Source organism: Triturus cristatus, chromosome 1_2 (genome assembly GCF_964204655.1).
Source record: "Triturus cristatus chromosome 1_2, aTriCri1.1, whole genome shotgun sequence".
NCBI lineage: Eukaryota > Metazoa > Chordata > Amphibia > Caudata > Salamandridae > Triturus > Triturus cristatus.
In genome coordinates, this window is record NC_140580.1 from 1,152,288,378 (window position 1) to 1,152,303,030 (window position 14,653).

Here is a 14,653-nt window from a genome sequence, read left to right on the forward strand (position 1 = left end):
CAGCAATCACATAGCATACACACCCACCAACCGCAATGGAATATACCGTACACCCTCATAAAATGTCAAACAGACAGCAATCACATAGCTCACATGTGCAATAACCCCAGTGGAATATCCCACACACTCACAATACACGTGAAACAGACAGCAGTCACATGGCTCACACGCCCACCAGTGTAATATCCCACACACTACCATAAAACGTGAAACAGACAGCAGTCACATGCCTCACACGACCACCAACATCAATGGAATATCCCTCACACTCATATAACATGTCAAACAGACAGCAGTCACATGGCTCACACGCCCACCAACATCAATGGAACATCCCTCACACTCATATAACATGTCAAACAAACAGCAATAACATGGCTCACACGATCACCAATGTAATATCCCACACACTACCATAAAACGTGAAACAGACAGCAATCACATGCCTCACACGCCCACCAACATCAATGGAATATCCCACACACTCATGTAACATGTCAAACAGACAGCAATCACATGGCTCACACGATCACCAGTGTAATATCCCACACACTACCATAAAACGTGAAACAGACAGCAATTACATGGCTCACACGACCACCAGTGTAATATCCCACACACTACCATAAAACGTGAAACAGACAGCAATCACATGCCTCACACGCCCACCAACATCAATGGAATATCCCACACACTCATGTAACATGTCAAACAGACAGCAATCACATGGCTCACACGATCACCAGTGTAATATCCCACACACTACCATAAAACGTGAAACAGACAGCAGTCACATGGCTCACACGCCCACCAACATCAATGGAATATCCCTCACACTCATATAACATGTCAAACAGACAGCAATCACATAGCTCACATGCCCACCAACATCAATGGAATATCCCGCACGCTCACAATAAACGTGAAACAAACAGCCATCACATAGCATACACACCCACCAACCGCAATGGAATATACCGTACACCCTCATAAAATGTCAAACAGGCAGCAATCACATAGCTCACATGTGCAACAACCCCAGTGGAATATCCCACACACTCACAATACACGTGAAACAGACAGCAGTCACATAGCTCACATGCCCTCGAACATCAATGGAATATCCCACACACTCATATAACATGTCAAACAGACAGCAATCACATGGCTCACACGACCACCAGTGTAATATCACACACACTACCATAAAACGTGAAACAGACAGCAATCACATAGTCTACACACCCACCAACACCAATGGAATATCCCACACACTCCCATAAAACGTCAAACAGCAATCCAATCACATAGCTCGAACACCCACCAACACCAATGGAACATCCCACACACTCCCATAAAACGTAAAACAGCAATAACATAGGTCACACACTCACCAACACCAATGGAATATACCACACACTCACATAACATATCAAACATCAATCGCATACCTCAAACACACCAGCACTAATGGAATATACCACACACCAACATAACATGTCAAACAGACAGCAATCACATAGCTCAAGCATCCACAAACAGCTAAAAAAGGGAATATTCCACCCACTCACATACAGCGTGAAACAAACAGCAATCACTTAACTCAAACACCCACTGCCGCCTACACAAAATGAATCCCATCAACTACCCAATATCTAAAAAATCCTCCACTGATGACACCTATCGTGACCTATGCAAAGCCTAGAACAGAAGCCAACAATTGCAAAATATCTCAAGCACACACACAAGCACTTACACAGTACCCTAAAAATACAATCCCACGTGTGCAACACCATAAACACCCATCAACAAAATATCACAAATACGCACCTACATGGTACCGTAGACATTCAACAAATCCAAAGAAATACCGCAAACACTCTTCTTAACCTACATAACGTCCCAAACACCCAATGGCTACACAAAACCTAAAAAACTTACTACAAGATACAAAAGATCTCAAACATTAACAACTGTAAAAATTCCGCAAGACCCCACCAGTTGATTCACAGTACTTGAAGCATGTAGCAACCCCTACCAAATACCCCAAACACCCACCAACACCTGCACAATACCCCCAGACATACACAATGTTAACTGAATACCTCAAATACCAGTACCAACAAATAACCCAAATGATCAGCATCTACATGGTACCTCTAACATCCTCTCCACCCTATCCGCTACACCAAACACATCAGCAGCTTTGAAATTCTACAACCACCAACCAACTCCTACCTCCTATCTCAGGCATCTCCATACTTATGCAAAATACCCCAACACCTACACAAGACATCACACACCAGTCACCACCTGCAAAATATCTCAACCACTACTCCCTACTATGCATCCCAAATACCAACAATCAATTACGTAACAGCTGACCACTCCAATACCATTAAGAGAATATGCAAATGAACACCATCTACAGGGACCCAGCCACAAACCACTCTCAGCAGGCTGTCATATAATCCAGGTACACCGCCACCATAGCACCCTCGCCACACACTACGAAAACCACCTCCAACATTCACCACCAACCACTGGAAATACACATGATGATCACCACACTCGCCCACTACCGAACAACCGCTGAAACCCTCGATTCTACCTTCAACAAACACCACCATACCATCCCAGCTGCGATCACGCGATTCCCTCAAACTCTGATCGCTGTCTCTAACATATATCACCCTATTGTATATCGACTCCCTCCAACACTGACCATCAAACCTTCAACACCCACACCCACACCTAAGATAACCACCAACATGGCTCCCCCCGCACAGATAATAAAAACACATGAAATAATCACTGTCACTAACCCGCCCCGTTGTGGAAAATATGTGTTAAAGGCAATAGGCGTTCCTGGTTGGGTTGATATGCACTGTGCTCGTTTGCCAATGTAGGCATGTTTGTCGTTTATACAGAATCTCGCAGATTACTGCACTAGGCGAGCATTGTGGTGTCGGTGACCCGCCGGAACAAAGCAGGGGTATAGAAAATGTGCATTAAGATCATCCTTATTAGATCCTATTGAAAGGGCGAATGTTGCACATACTCGTAGTTTTATTGCAGTGCCCCTTATGGGTGTCACCTGGGCAAACGTGTGTCCTGCACAGGGGGTCTGAGTTGGTTCTGGCTGTTATGGTGACAAGGTAATGATAGCGTCATGGCCTGATTATTTCTTATGAAAAGTCAAAATAAATGCACTCGGCCTGACGTATGGATTGTGAAAAGTGTCTGTTAAAGCCAATAGGCATTTAAGGGCGGTTTAAAGCCTGCAGATACATGGAAGGGGTTTTAGTGTTGGTTATCCTCTCTGTCACGCGGTGGGTATAAAAGATTTGCACTCTGAGAATCCTTGTTAGAGTCTCTTACAAGAGATAATGTTACGCTTTACCAACTGCAAATTTGCATACTTTTGTAATTTTATGAGTGTGTACCTGGTGGTTGCCTTGTGGGAAGCCCAGTAGCGATTCATTGAACCACCGCCAAGACATCCTGGCAGACGGGTTGGCCGGTCCTTTAGTTTTCAATGTTCTTCTTTTATAGTTCTCCTTTCATTTATTTGCTTCTCCTCTTTTTATTTTACATTTCTTGCGCGGATACCACACCTCCCTGGCTGTGCTTGGGGCTGCTTGCTTGCCGCTCATTTAATCTGCAGTGCCGTGCGTCGCATCCCACCCGGGCACTTCCTCTCAGCCGGTGACCATGATGGAAAGCTGGTGTCCACGGTGTGTCCTTGTCCCACGATTCCATGATGGCTCGTAGATTGGTTCTTTTTTCTGCTTCTATTCTTTCAGTTTAACTTTCATATGTTGTTCTGTGTGTTTTATTGTGGTTGTGTTAGAGGAGGAATGCAAGAAACAGCCAGTGGATGGATGAATGGGTGAATGAGTGCATGTGTACAAAGATCAGTGACATAGTGCATGTTTGATTACTTTTTGAGAGCTCAAACCAATCAATGACACAAACGGCACTTTTATTCATCAGTCAGGCCAATTGGCGTTGCTAGGGTTTGTTAGTAACTCAAAGGAGCTCTACCTTATAATTCACTGCACGAACCTAATCACTGAACTCACAACAATTGGTAACGCATTTTGAAATATCGCACAAATGTGTCAGAAAGAAAAGAAACGGTTTCAACAGTTGCCTAAAATGAAGAAGAGAAGCTCCCATTGCAAGGTGACTGGAGGAACCATCACAGAGCATTATTCCTTTAATATTTTCACTTCTTAATTCTTCTGTAAATGTTCTAAGATGTTTTGAACCAGTGTAATTTTGTTTTAAAAAACAAATAAAAGAGATTGTCTTAATTGAAACAAAAATACATTTCTAATAATGATTAATTTAATCACTACTTTTGAACCAGAGACGCAGTGGCTTTTGTTCGCACCCCAATAGTAGTACACCTGGTATATTTTTTAATAGACATAAAATATCTATTTCCTAACCTCTTTTTAAAAGTAAATGTCTATCTGTACACCCTTCTACTTGTTACTCGTTATTGTGAAAATCAGCGAAGATACATATCATTAAGGTGCTATTACTCTCAGTAGCGTTCATCCTCCTCAACCTCTCAGCGGCGTTCGACACAGTCTCTCATCGCACCCTAATATGCAGACTCCACGATGCAGAAATCCAGGAAAAGGCCTTCGACTGGATCCGCTCCTTCCTCTCTGGCAGAACCCAGTGGGTCAGATGCCCCCCCTTTCCTCTCGGACCCTACATCTACCACCTGCGGAGTCCCCTAGGGCTCCTCCCTCAGCCCAACGCTCTTCAACGTCTACGTGGCTCTGCTCGCCCCCATCGTCAGAACCTACGGGCTCAACATTTTATCGTATGCACAAGACACCCAACTCATCCTCTCCCTGTCCAACGAATCCAACATCGCCAGACACAACTTTCGAGAAGGTATAGAAGCCGTCGTGAAATGGATGAAAAACAGCTGCCTACAACTAAACACCAACAAAACAGAAGTACTCATCATGGGCCCAAACCCCGAGGCCTGGAGTGATACCTGGTGGCCCCCCGCCCTCGGAAACCCGCCAACCCCCACGGACCACGCACGCAATCTGGGAATCATCCTTGACTCCGAGCTCAAAATGGACCGCCAGATCAACTCCGTCTCGTCTTCCTGCTTCCACACCCTCCGCCTCCTTTGTAAGACCTTCAAATGGATCCCCCTCGAACACAGAAAGACCGTCAGTCACGCCCTGGTCACCAGCAGACTCGACTACGGCAACGCACTCTACGCCGGAATAAACAAAAACCTAACCCGCAAGCTACAGAACATCCAGAACACCGCCCTAAAGACTGATCCTCATCCTGCCAAAACACTGCCACATCTCCCAGCACCTGCGCACACTCCACTGGCTCCCCGTCGAGGTGAGATCCACCTTCAAGATACTCACCTACGCACACAAGGCCCTCCACGACACCGGACCAACATATCTGAACAGCTGACTCAAATTCCACGCACCCCAAAGGACCCTACGATCAGCCCAGCTCTCCTATGCCGTGGTCCCCTGCACCAGAAAGACCAGATCGGGAGGCCGCTCCTTCTCCTTCCTCGCGGCCAAAGCCTGGAACAACCTTCCGCTCCACCTCAGACAGACAACATCGCTCCCCATCTTCACAAGAAACCTCAAAACCTGGCTCTTCGACGGACCCCCTCCTTGATGGAATTGATCCTGCACCCCACCACCCCCTAGCACCTTGAGACCCTCACGGGTGAGTAGTCATGCTTAATAAACCCCTGATTGATTGATTGACTCTCACAGTCCTACAGAATATATGGATAGTTTCTACAGAAACAGTTTCTATCACGCAGACCTTATACACTCTTCAGTTCCATTCTATGCCCCTTGTGTCATCTGACCACACTAATCATAGCAGAGTCTTCGTTTTGATGGGAAATTGTTTGCAATTTTTTGCAAATGTGGTAGCACTTTTATTAACAATAGACCTGGAAGTAATTTTATTTATGCCTGAGTAAACAGGGTCATTTTTCATTACTACTGTAATTAAACAATTACGCGATTAGACCTGCTCAAGTAAGTAAGAGTAATTTGGGGCAAAATGCCCCCCTCAGGAGCAGAGGAACGATAAACTTATAGAGCCTGAGCAACTGCTGGCTGGTGCTGTTAATCTACGATTGTCATATGGCATTTAACGCTATTTTCATGCGCTTTTCATGTCCTATTACATTTAAGGTTATTTTCTTAGCACAAAATGCATCCTCTGGCCTATTTCAGAGACAAGGGTACATTTTTCACTAACAAAATAGCACTAAATGCTGGATTCCGCTTCTCACATAGTTACGAGTAACTTTGTGGGATTTATGTGTAATTACGCTAGTGGCTGTTACATGAGTTACATACAACCCTAGTTTACACCTTTGTTAACATTTGAGTCTAATTGGACTCGAAGGTCCTCAAAATGGGACATAACTCTTGTACTCAAGATCACTTTGTTTGAAAATGTAGGGTTGTGGGGTGGAGGAGGAGCTGAATGGGGAGGTACGAGACCAGGCGAGGCCGGTCCATTTGGGCGGAGGGGCCACGCCCCTCCACCTTTTGCCCCGTAGGAACAGCATCAGTCAGGCTGAACAAAGTCAGCCTGACAGACACTGTTCACTTTCAGTTCAAGCAGCCAGCAGCCAGACATGCTCCGTTGCTGAGACCCTCCCCTGAGTGACGAGGGGTAGCGTCACTGATTGCCTGGCACCCGGGTGCTTCAATTTTAAGCCCTGAAGAGCCCAGGGTCGAGTGTCAATCAGTGACAATTTATCACAAAGTGGGATGGGGTGATTAGTCTCACTGACCCCATCCCACTCTGTGATGGCGTGGGGACTGCTGCCTTCCCTCAATGGCTGACCTTAAGGTCAGCCAATTGTAATGTCCGGCGCGCGACGAGGTGTTCTAGCCTTCCGCGCTGCCGGAGTGCGCTAGCGCTGACGCGTGACGTCAGACGCTGGCGGTTATAAAAAAAGAGGCGTGGCCTCGGCGAGTCAGTCGGAGCCGCGTGTGAAGTCTAAATCACCGGCTCCTGTGGTTCTTTAGCGCGAGCGCGCTAATATGTAAATTAGCATAAAACAAACGCTACACTGGCGACGAGGGAGTGTTTTGGACCCTGTTAAATGTGCCCGTGTCCCTACAGGGCTTAGTGCCTGCACCATGCTGGTGGCCAGAGATCGGTGATCTCCCCCTGGAGGCCTGCAGAGGCGGCTGGTGCTGCCCGTGGGAGGAGAGGTGAGAGCCCCGTCCATATGCCCCGGGAGCATTGCCCAACGACCTCCTGGTGGCTGATAATGAACTTGGTGTTTGCCAGCACATGCCTGTACAGTGACCCGGAGCAGGCCCATGCCCTGTTGCAGCGTCAAGACTCCTAGGACCCTGCAGCTGGATCCATGAGTGACGTGCCCCCGCAGGGTGGAGGGGTAAGGGTGGACCACACCAGAAGCGCGTAGGGCTCGCCCCATTTGTGTCCGTCCAGGGGAAGTGAAACAGACAGTCTCCGCAGCACGCTGTGCACGTGCCAAGATGGCGTCGATTCCCGCCCTGGAGCCATTCGTCGTGGATGGTGCCCCGTCGTCCCTTGCCCCGCGCTGGAGGGATTGGACAGACCGCCTACAAATATATTTTGAGGGGGCAGGCATCTCGAGGGAAAGACGCAGAGCATTGCTACTCCACCTGGGAGGCAAAGACATCCACCGCATCTACAAGACCATCGTGGAAGCAACGCCGAAGACTTACCTCACGCTGCTGAACGCTCTAAACGCCCATTTCGAACCCATGGCGAACAGAGACTATGAAAGATTTATCTTTCGTCAAGCCAAGCAGGAGGCGGAAGAGTCCCTAGATGCGTTCCACGGCAGACTGAAGGAGCTAGCCAGCACGTGTGGGTTCCGAGATGAGCAGGAGGAGATCCGAGGACAGATCATACAAGGGTGTTACTCGTCCAAGCTCCGAGTCACTGTCCTCCAGGAAGACGGCAAGCCCCTGGCGGACATCCTCACACTAGGACGGTCAAAGGAGCTATCACAGGCGAGGGCCTCGCACATGGAAGCAGCCCTGCATCGCCCCGTGAAGACTGAACAAGTACAGGTGGCGGAAACGGTGAATGTGGTACGGCCCAAGGTGAGACCTGCCGGAGGGAAAAGACAACCGGACACGAAAAAGAAAGAATGCGGGTATTGCGGAGGCCAGCCCCACCGCATACAAGACTGTCCGGCAAGAGGGAAAAAATGCAGCGCATGCGGATGGATGAACCACTTCGCAGCGGTGTGCAGGTCCACCAGACTCAAGAAAGAAGCTGCACATGCGGTGCGAGAGGAGGCGGATAGCGAAGACATGGACGATGACACCGAGGAGTACCCAGTCCACTACGTGTTTGCGATTAACCAGCCACAAAGGAAGATGCGCAGACTTCCAAAATGTTGCATCTTGATCCACCAACAGGAAATAAAAGCGACCATTGATACAGGGGCGTCCATTGAGCTGATGGCCGCCAACGTCTATCACCAGCTATGCACCAAACCCCCGCTGCAAGAAGCAAAGATCCGAGTATTTGCATACGGCCAGAAGACGCCCATCCCTCTCATCGGGTGTTTCAAGACGGAACTGCAACACGGGGAGAGTAAAATAGGCACCACCATCTATGTCACAGAAGAAGGCAGCGGGATGCTGTTAAGCGGGCAATCGGCCGAAGAGCTGAGACTGATAACGTTTGCCATGGCGGTCCTAGAGGAGGAGCTGGATACCATCATGGAAGAGTTCGGAGAGGTTTTCAAAGGAATCGGGTGCCTGAAAGGGAAGGAAGTGTCCTTACATATTGATCCATCTGTCCAACCGGTGGCGCTGAGGCACAGGTGAATTGCGTTCCATCTGAAGAAGAGGAGCTGGAGGCTCGGGAAAAACAAGGCATCATAGAGAAGGTCAGCGGGCCAACCCCATGGGTATCCCCGATCGTCATTGCCAGGAAGCCAAAACAGCCCGGACAAGTCCGTATCTGTGTGGATATGCGCCTCCCCAACGCCGCCGTAAAAAGGGAACGACACCTGACGCCCACCATTGATGACATCTTAGGGGAGTTGAATGGGGCCAGGTGGTTCTCGAAAATGGACCTCCGATCAGGCTACCACCAGCTGCCACTCTATCCAGACTCGAGGTACATAACCACCTTCTCCACACACGTGGGCCTCAGACGGTATCGGCGTCTAAACTTCGGCATCTCGAGCGCCGCCGAGGTATTCCAAAATACCATTAGAGAAGTCCTCAGCGGGCTCCCTGGAGTGCTAAATGTAAGCGATGATCTGCTGATCTATGCGTCAACCATAGAGGAACACCACCAGAGGTTGAGGGGAGTCCTCAAAAGGATCCAGGAGTCAGGCCTGACCCTGCACCGGGAGAAATGCCAATTATTGCAGAACAAGATTAGTTTCTTCGGGTACACCTTCTCAGATCAAGGAGTGGCCCCAGACCCAGACAAGGTGAAGGACGTTCAGGAAGCCCCAGCCCCAACAAATATCTCAGAAGCCAGGAGTTTCCTGGGCATGGTAAATTTCTGCGGACGCTTCATCCCTTACCTCTCCAACCTCACCAAACCTCTCAGGGAATTGACAAAATCATCGACCACATGGCAATGGGACCCCGAACAAGAGCAAGCTTTTCAAGCAACGAAAGCAGCCCTTTCGGCAGACACCACCTTATCGTACTTCGACCCTGCGAAGCCCACCAACGTGGCGGTGGACGCAAGCCTCTATGGTCTGGGAGCGGTGTTGGCTCAACTTCAGAGCAATGGAGAGTGGGCCCCCATCGCCTACGCGAGCCGGTCCCTGACCGAGACAGAACAGCGCTACTCGCAGATTGAGCGAGAGGCCATTGCCATCCACTGGGCCTGTAGACATTTTCACGTATACTTGTATGGCCACCACTTCACGGTGGCGACTGATCATAAGCCCCTCATACCTCTCTTCCAAGGGTCAGCATCGAAACCACCACCCCGAATCGAAAAATGGATACTCCAATTACAAGGGTACGACTACCGGGTGGAGTACAAACCCGGGGCCATGAACCCGGCAGATTATCTGTCGAGGCACCCGCGGAAAGCCACCCAGGAAGAAAAGGAAGAGGCGGAGGACACAGAGGAATATGTCCGGTTTGTGACGGAGCGGTCACGACACCCTTCCGATGAGCCTAGCTGCAATCATCGAAGCGTCGAGAGGAGACGAATGTTTGCGAGCAGCAGCGGAGGCCGTCAAGTCAGGGGATTGGAAGGCAATCCAAGAATCGCAAAGTCGGAGGACACCCCAAGCCAAACTGACACTGGAATCCATCCTGAGAATAAAGGGAGAACTGTCTATCGACGGCCAAGGATGTCTTCTACGAGGCCCCAGACTGGTCATGCCGGCGAGCCTCGCCCAGCAGGCAGTAGACCTAGCCCACAGAGGGCACCAAGGAATGGTGAAAACTAAGGGCAGGCTCAGAGCCAAGGTATGGTTCCCTGGCATGGACGCTATGGTAGAGCAGACTGTGAGAACCTGCAATTGGTCCCAGTGGTAACCGAAGCAAACCCCCAGAGGCCGTGGGAGTGCGTGAGTGCCGACTTCGGACACCTCCCAGATGGACGTTATGCACCAGTCATCATCGATGATTTTACCAAATATCCAGAGGTCGAAATAGTGGGGAGGCAGACAGCCACCGAGGTGATGGCGAAGTTCGAGAAAACCATTGCCACTCATGGCATATTTGAAGTGGTCAAGACTGACAACGGACCCCCCTTCCAAGGGCAGGAGTTTGCAGAGTACCTCAGGAGTTGGGGGATCCATCATCGCAAGGTGACACCACGCTGGCCCCAAGCCAATAGAGAGGTGGAGAGATTTATGCGGACCCTCAATAAGACCATACGTATAGCCATGGCGGACGGATCTCCATTGGAAAGGGCGATTTATAGTTTCCTGAGGGAATACCGGATGACCCCCATGTCACAACAGAGGCAGCGCCGGGAACGGCCACCATGGGAAGAATAGTGAGTGACACGCTTCCCCACCACCCGACCTGGGTTCCGGTACAGGCCAGTAACGAGAAGACTCTGGCCAATCGGACTCGCTCGAATGATCAAGCCAGCAGACGGAGAGGAGCCAAGGAGTCAACGATCCAATGGCAAGATCAGGTGTATGTCAAGGACCGATACCCTGGAAGCAAATTCAGACTCCCTTTCGAACCACGACCATGGACCGTCACCCGCCGGACAGGCACGATGGTGACCGCCCTGAGAGGATCTGAAACTGTTACCCGAGACGTGTCCTTCTTCAAGAAAGTCCATCCTGGGACGCCTTCACGTTCCGGGCTCGAACCAGAGGGACGAAGCCCCAGCCAACTGAGCGGAGACCAGGAGGGGGAGGAAGGTCCGGATGAAGATGGTGATCCCAGAGATTGTGACTCCCAGTCCCTGCCAGCCACTCCTGGGGGTAACCTGCCCAGCTGCTCCCCGTCCCGGGAGGAGCACAACACCCCAAAACGCAGGACCCCCGAGGTGGCCCTATCCAGAGGCGGCCAATCCCGCTATGGCCTGCGGAAGAATCCCGCACCATCGTCCCAGCTGGCTGACTATCTGGTGTAACCCGCAAGGACTGGCAGACTGGTAACAGATCCAACGTTCATTTGCATTTTGTGTTAATTAGTTGTTGCTTTGATAAAGTTTGGAAGGAGTGTAATGTCCGGCGCGCGACGAGGCGTTCTAGCCTTTCGCGCTGCCGGAGTGCGCTAGCGCTGACGCGTGACGTCAGACGCTGGCGGTTATAAATAAAGAGGCGTGGCCTCGGTGAGTCAGTCGGAGCCGCGTGTGAAGTCTAAATCACCGGCTCCTGTGGTTCTTTAGCGCGAGCGCGCTAATATGTAAATTAGCATAAAACAAACGCTACACCAATGAGGGAAGGCAAAAGTCCTAAGACTTCTAGAACCGCTGAGACAGCGCAGAGCTGGCTGAAGGTAAGTGTGTTTTGTTTTCTTTTTAAATTGTTTGGTGCGTGCGTGCATGCATGTATGAATGTTTGGGCAAGAGTCTTGTGAATGAATGTGTTTGTGTGTGTGTGTGCGCGCGTGTGTGAACGCATGGTTGTGAGTGTTATGTGTATGTGTGCGTGTGTGTGTGTCCTGTCCGTCTCCCTCCAAAGCTTGCCCGGGCCGCCACTGTACGAGACGATGCAGTTTAACTCATGGCATACTTATAAACCTATACTACTCAGGTGCAGTGTGATATGTGGCTGTAATTTACCTGTTTGAGTAGCTGGACTTATTGTTAACATTCAATAAAATTAAATACAAAATAAAACAATACTTCCTGAAAAGTCGAGTTTCATGTCAATACCTGTGGCCCCATAAAGTTGTTTCTAACCCTCTTGGACAGACTGCAATCAGTCAGATTTCCTTTGTAGGATGCTGGCTCTTTATATGATAATCAAAATGAGATATATTGTGTAACGAGTCCAGGGGTTCCCTTATGAGTGGACCGGTGTTTGCTCTGGCAATCCCAAGGTGCTCTTCTAGGGGTACGATGGTCGAGCAGCCTTAGGCTTATCACAGAGGAGTGCAAGACATCTGAAAATGCACACAGTAGTTAAAGAGTGAGACACACGACTCAGTAAGGAGATTCACACAATTTTTTTAAAATAAGACGTATCTTTATATATGTTTAGGCACTAGAAGTAAATTGTTCAGGTAAGTACTTTTTTGAATGGTAATTCTTTTTAGTTCAAAAAGTAAACACTGAAATTTCCGGAAGCTGCAATGTGAACCTATGGGAGGCAAAGTCAATGCGGCGTTCAGGTATAGTACAGCGGGGAGAGGATGTGGCACAGTGGCCATAGCTGCAGACTCGGGACGGAGCTGGGGGTCTGGGTTTGAGCCTCGGTGGATCATCTTGTGATTCCAGGCAAATCACTTAATCTCCCCATGCACAAGGACAGCACCTGGATGCCTTCCGGGTGATGAGCTGCGGTATATAAATCTACAAACTTAAACTCCAGCGATTTATGGGACCTATTTCCAGGAATTAAGGGGAGTGGTGGGTAAGGTCTAAGGCAGCACCAGCAGAACACCACCAGCAGCACTAGGGTGGCCAGTTGCAGCGGTGCAGAACAGCATATAGTGCCCAAAGCTACTCTATGCGGATCGGTCTTTGCGTAAAGAGGCTGCAGGCTCGGACTGGGAGGCCAGTCGGGCTGAACCAACAGGGGGCTAAGGCCTCACGATGCTTGGGGACGTAGGGACACCTTGGGGCGGAAAGGCGGGGCGGGGGGTGTAGAGGTGTCTTTAGACATCAGGTTTGACTCACCGGGAGCAGTCGCAGTAGAGGGGACTTGCATGCAGAGGCTGAAGGCGATGTCGGAAAGTTCACTGGGGTGAAACCACGGTGGACTCGGTCTCTGGAGGGCTGGGATACCACGATGACACTGTTGGCCCACTTCAACTCGAGATTGGAGAGACGGGTGCAGTGGTGTCTTCAGGCATCACGTTTCTGCGGTCACAAAGTCCTCTCAGGAGTCTTTGGGGGCCTGCTGTTTGCCAGGAAGCAAATCCGCTGCTTCTTGGGAGGCCTTGGTTCCTGGGTGAAGTGCTGACAGGTCTCTCGTGCTTTGAAGACTCAGCAGCTGCAGGACAAGTTGACTCTTGGTGCAATTATCGAAGTCAGCAGGCAGGCCAGCAGGGTTGGCTCCAGGTCAGTTGCTGGGTCTTCAGTTCTTGCAGAATTCAACTCTTCACGTCCTTCTTTGTTTTTCAGGTCAGCAGGATCTGATTTCCTGGTGCCCAGGGACTCCAATAAATACTAAATTTAGGGGCATTAGGGGAGTGTAGGGTAGTAGTCAATGGACTACTGACCTTTGGGGTCACTATGCCCCCTATATGACAACTTCCTGTGGGAAGTGGGCATAACACTGTCCCACAGTTCCTAAGTGTGCCAACACAAAGATGGCTACTTCTGAAAAAATGTACCCACATCAGGTTGGGCCACCTGAGGAATGGTACTAGCCGGGGGTGGGCATGCCCAACTGACCAGCTAATTTCCTGCCTGTCCAGGTGCTAAAGGGCTCTGGACAAAGGGGGGTTTGCCACCTCTCCGATGAGGGGAGCCACATTCGCATTTCAAAGGCGAGAGCTTCTTTGAACCTTGCTGGCCTAGGAGTACTAATCAGTAGGTCATCCTGAGGGAGGGGGTGTGAACACCCTCTTCCCGTGCAGGCTGTGTTTCTGATATCCTTAGAGCAAAGGCCCTTACCCTACAAGGTCAGAAATCTGTCTCATGTGGCAGGCTGGCAGAGACCAGTCAGACAACACACCAGAGGCTGTAAGGTTTTCAGGGGGCACCTCTAAGATGCCCTGTGTGCATGTTATTACAAAACCACCACTGGAATCAGGTTGGGTTGGTAAATAGGAGATGTTTGATACCAGTTAAGCCATCATGTAGCTGGGGAACTCCTTTTCACCAATGTCCAGCATATGTTCTAAAATGGCTTCCCTGTGTACTTGCACTGGCAGTAAAGGAACTGACCAGCACAAGGGCATATCTGCTCATGCATGGGTGTCCTCACATTTAATACCAAGCACCTTGCCTTAGGGCTGTAAGGCCTGCTGTAGGGGTGACTTAC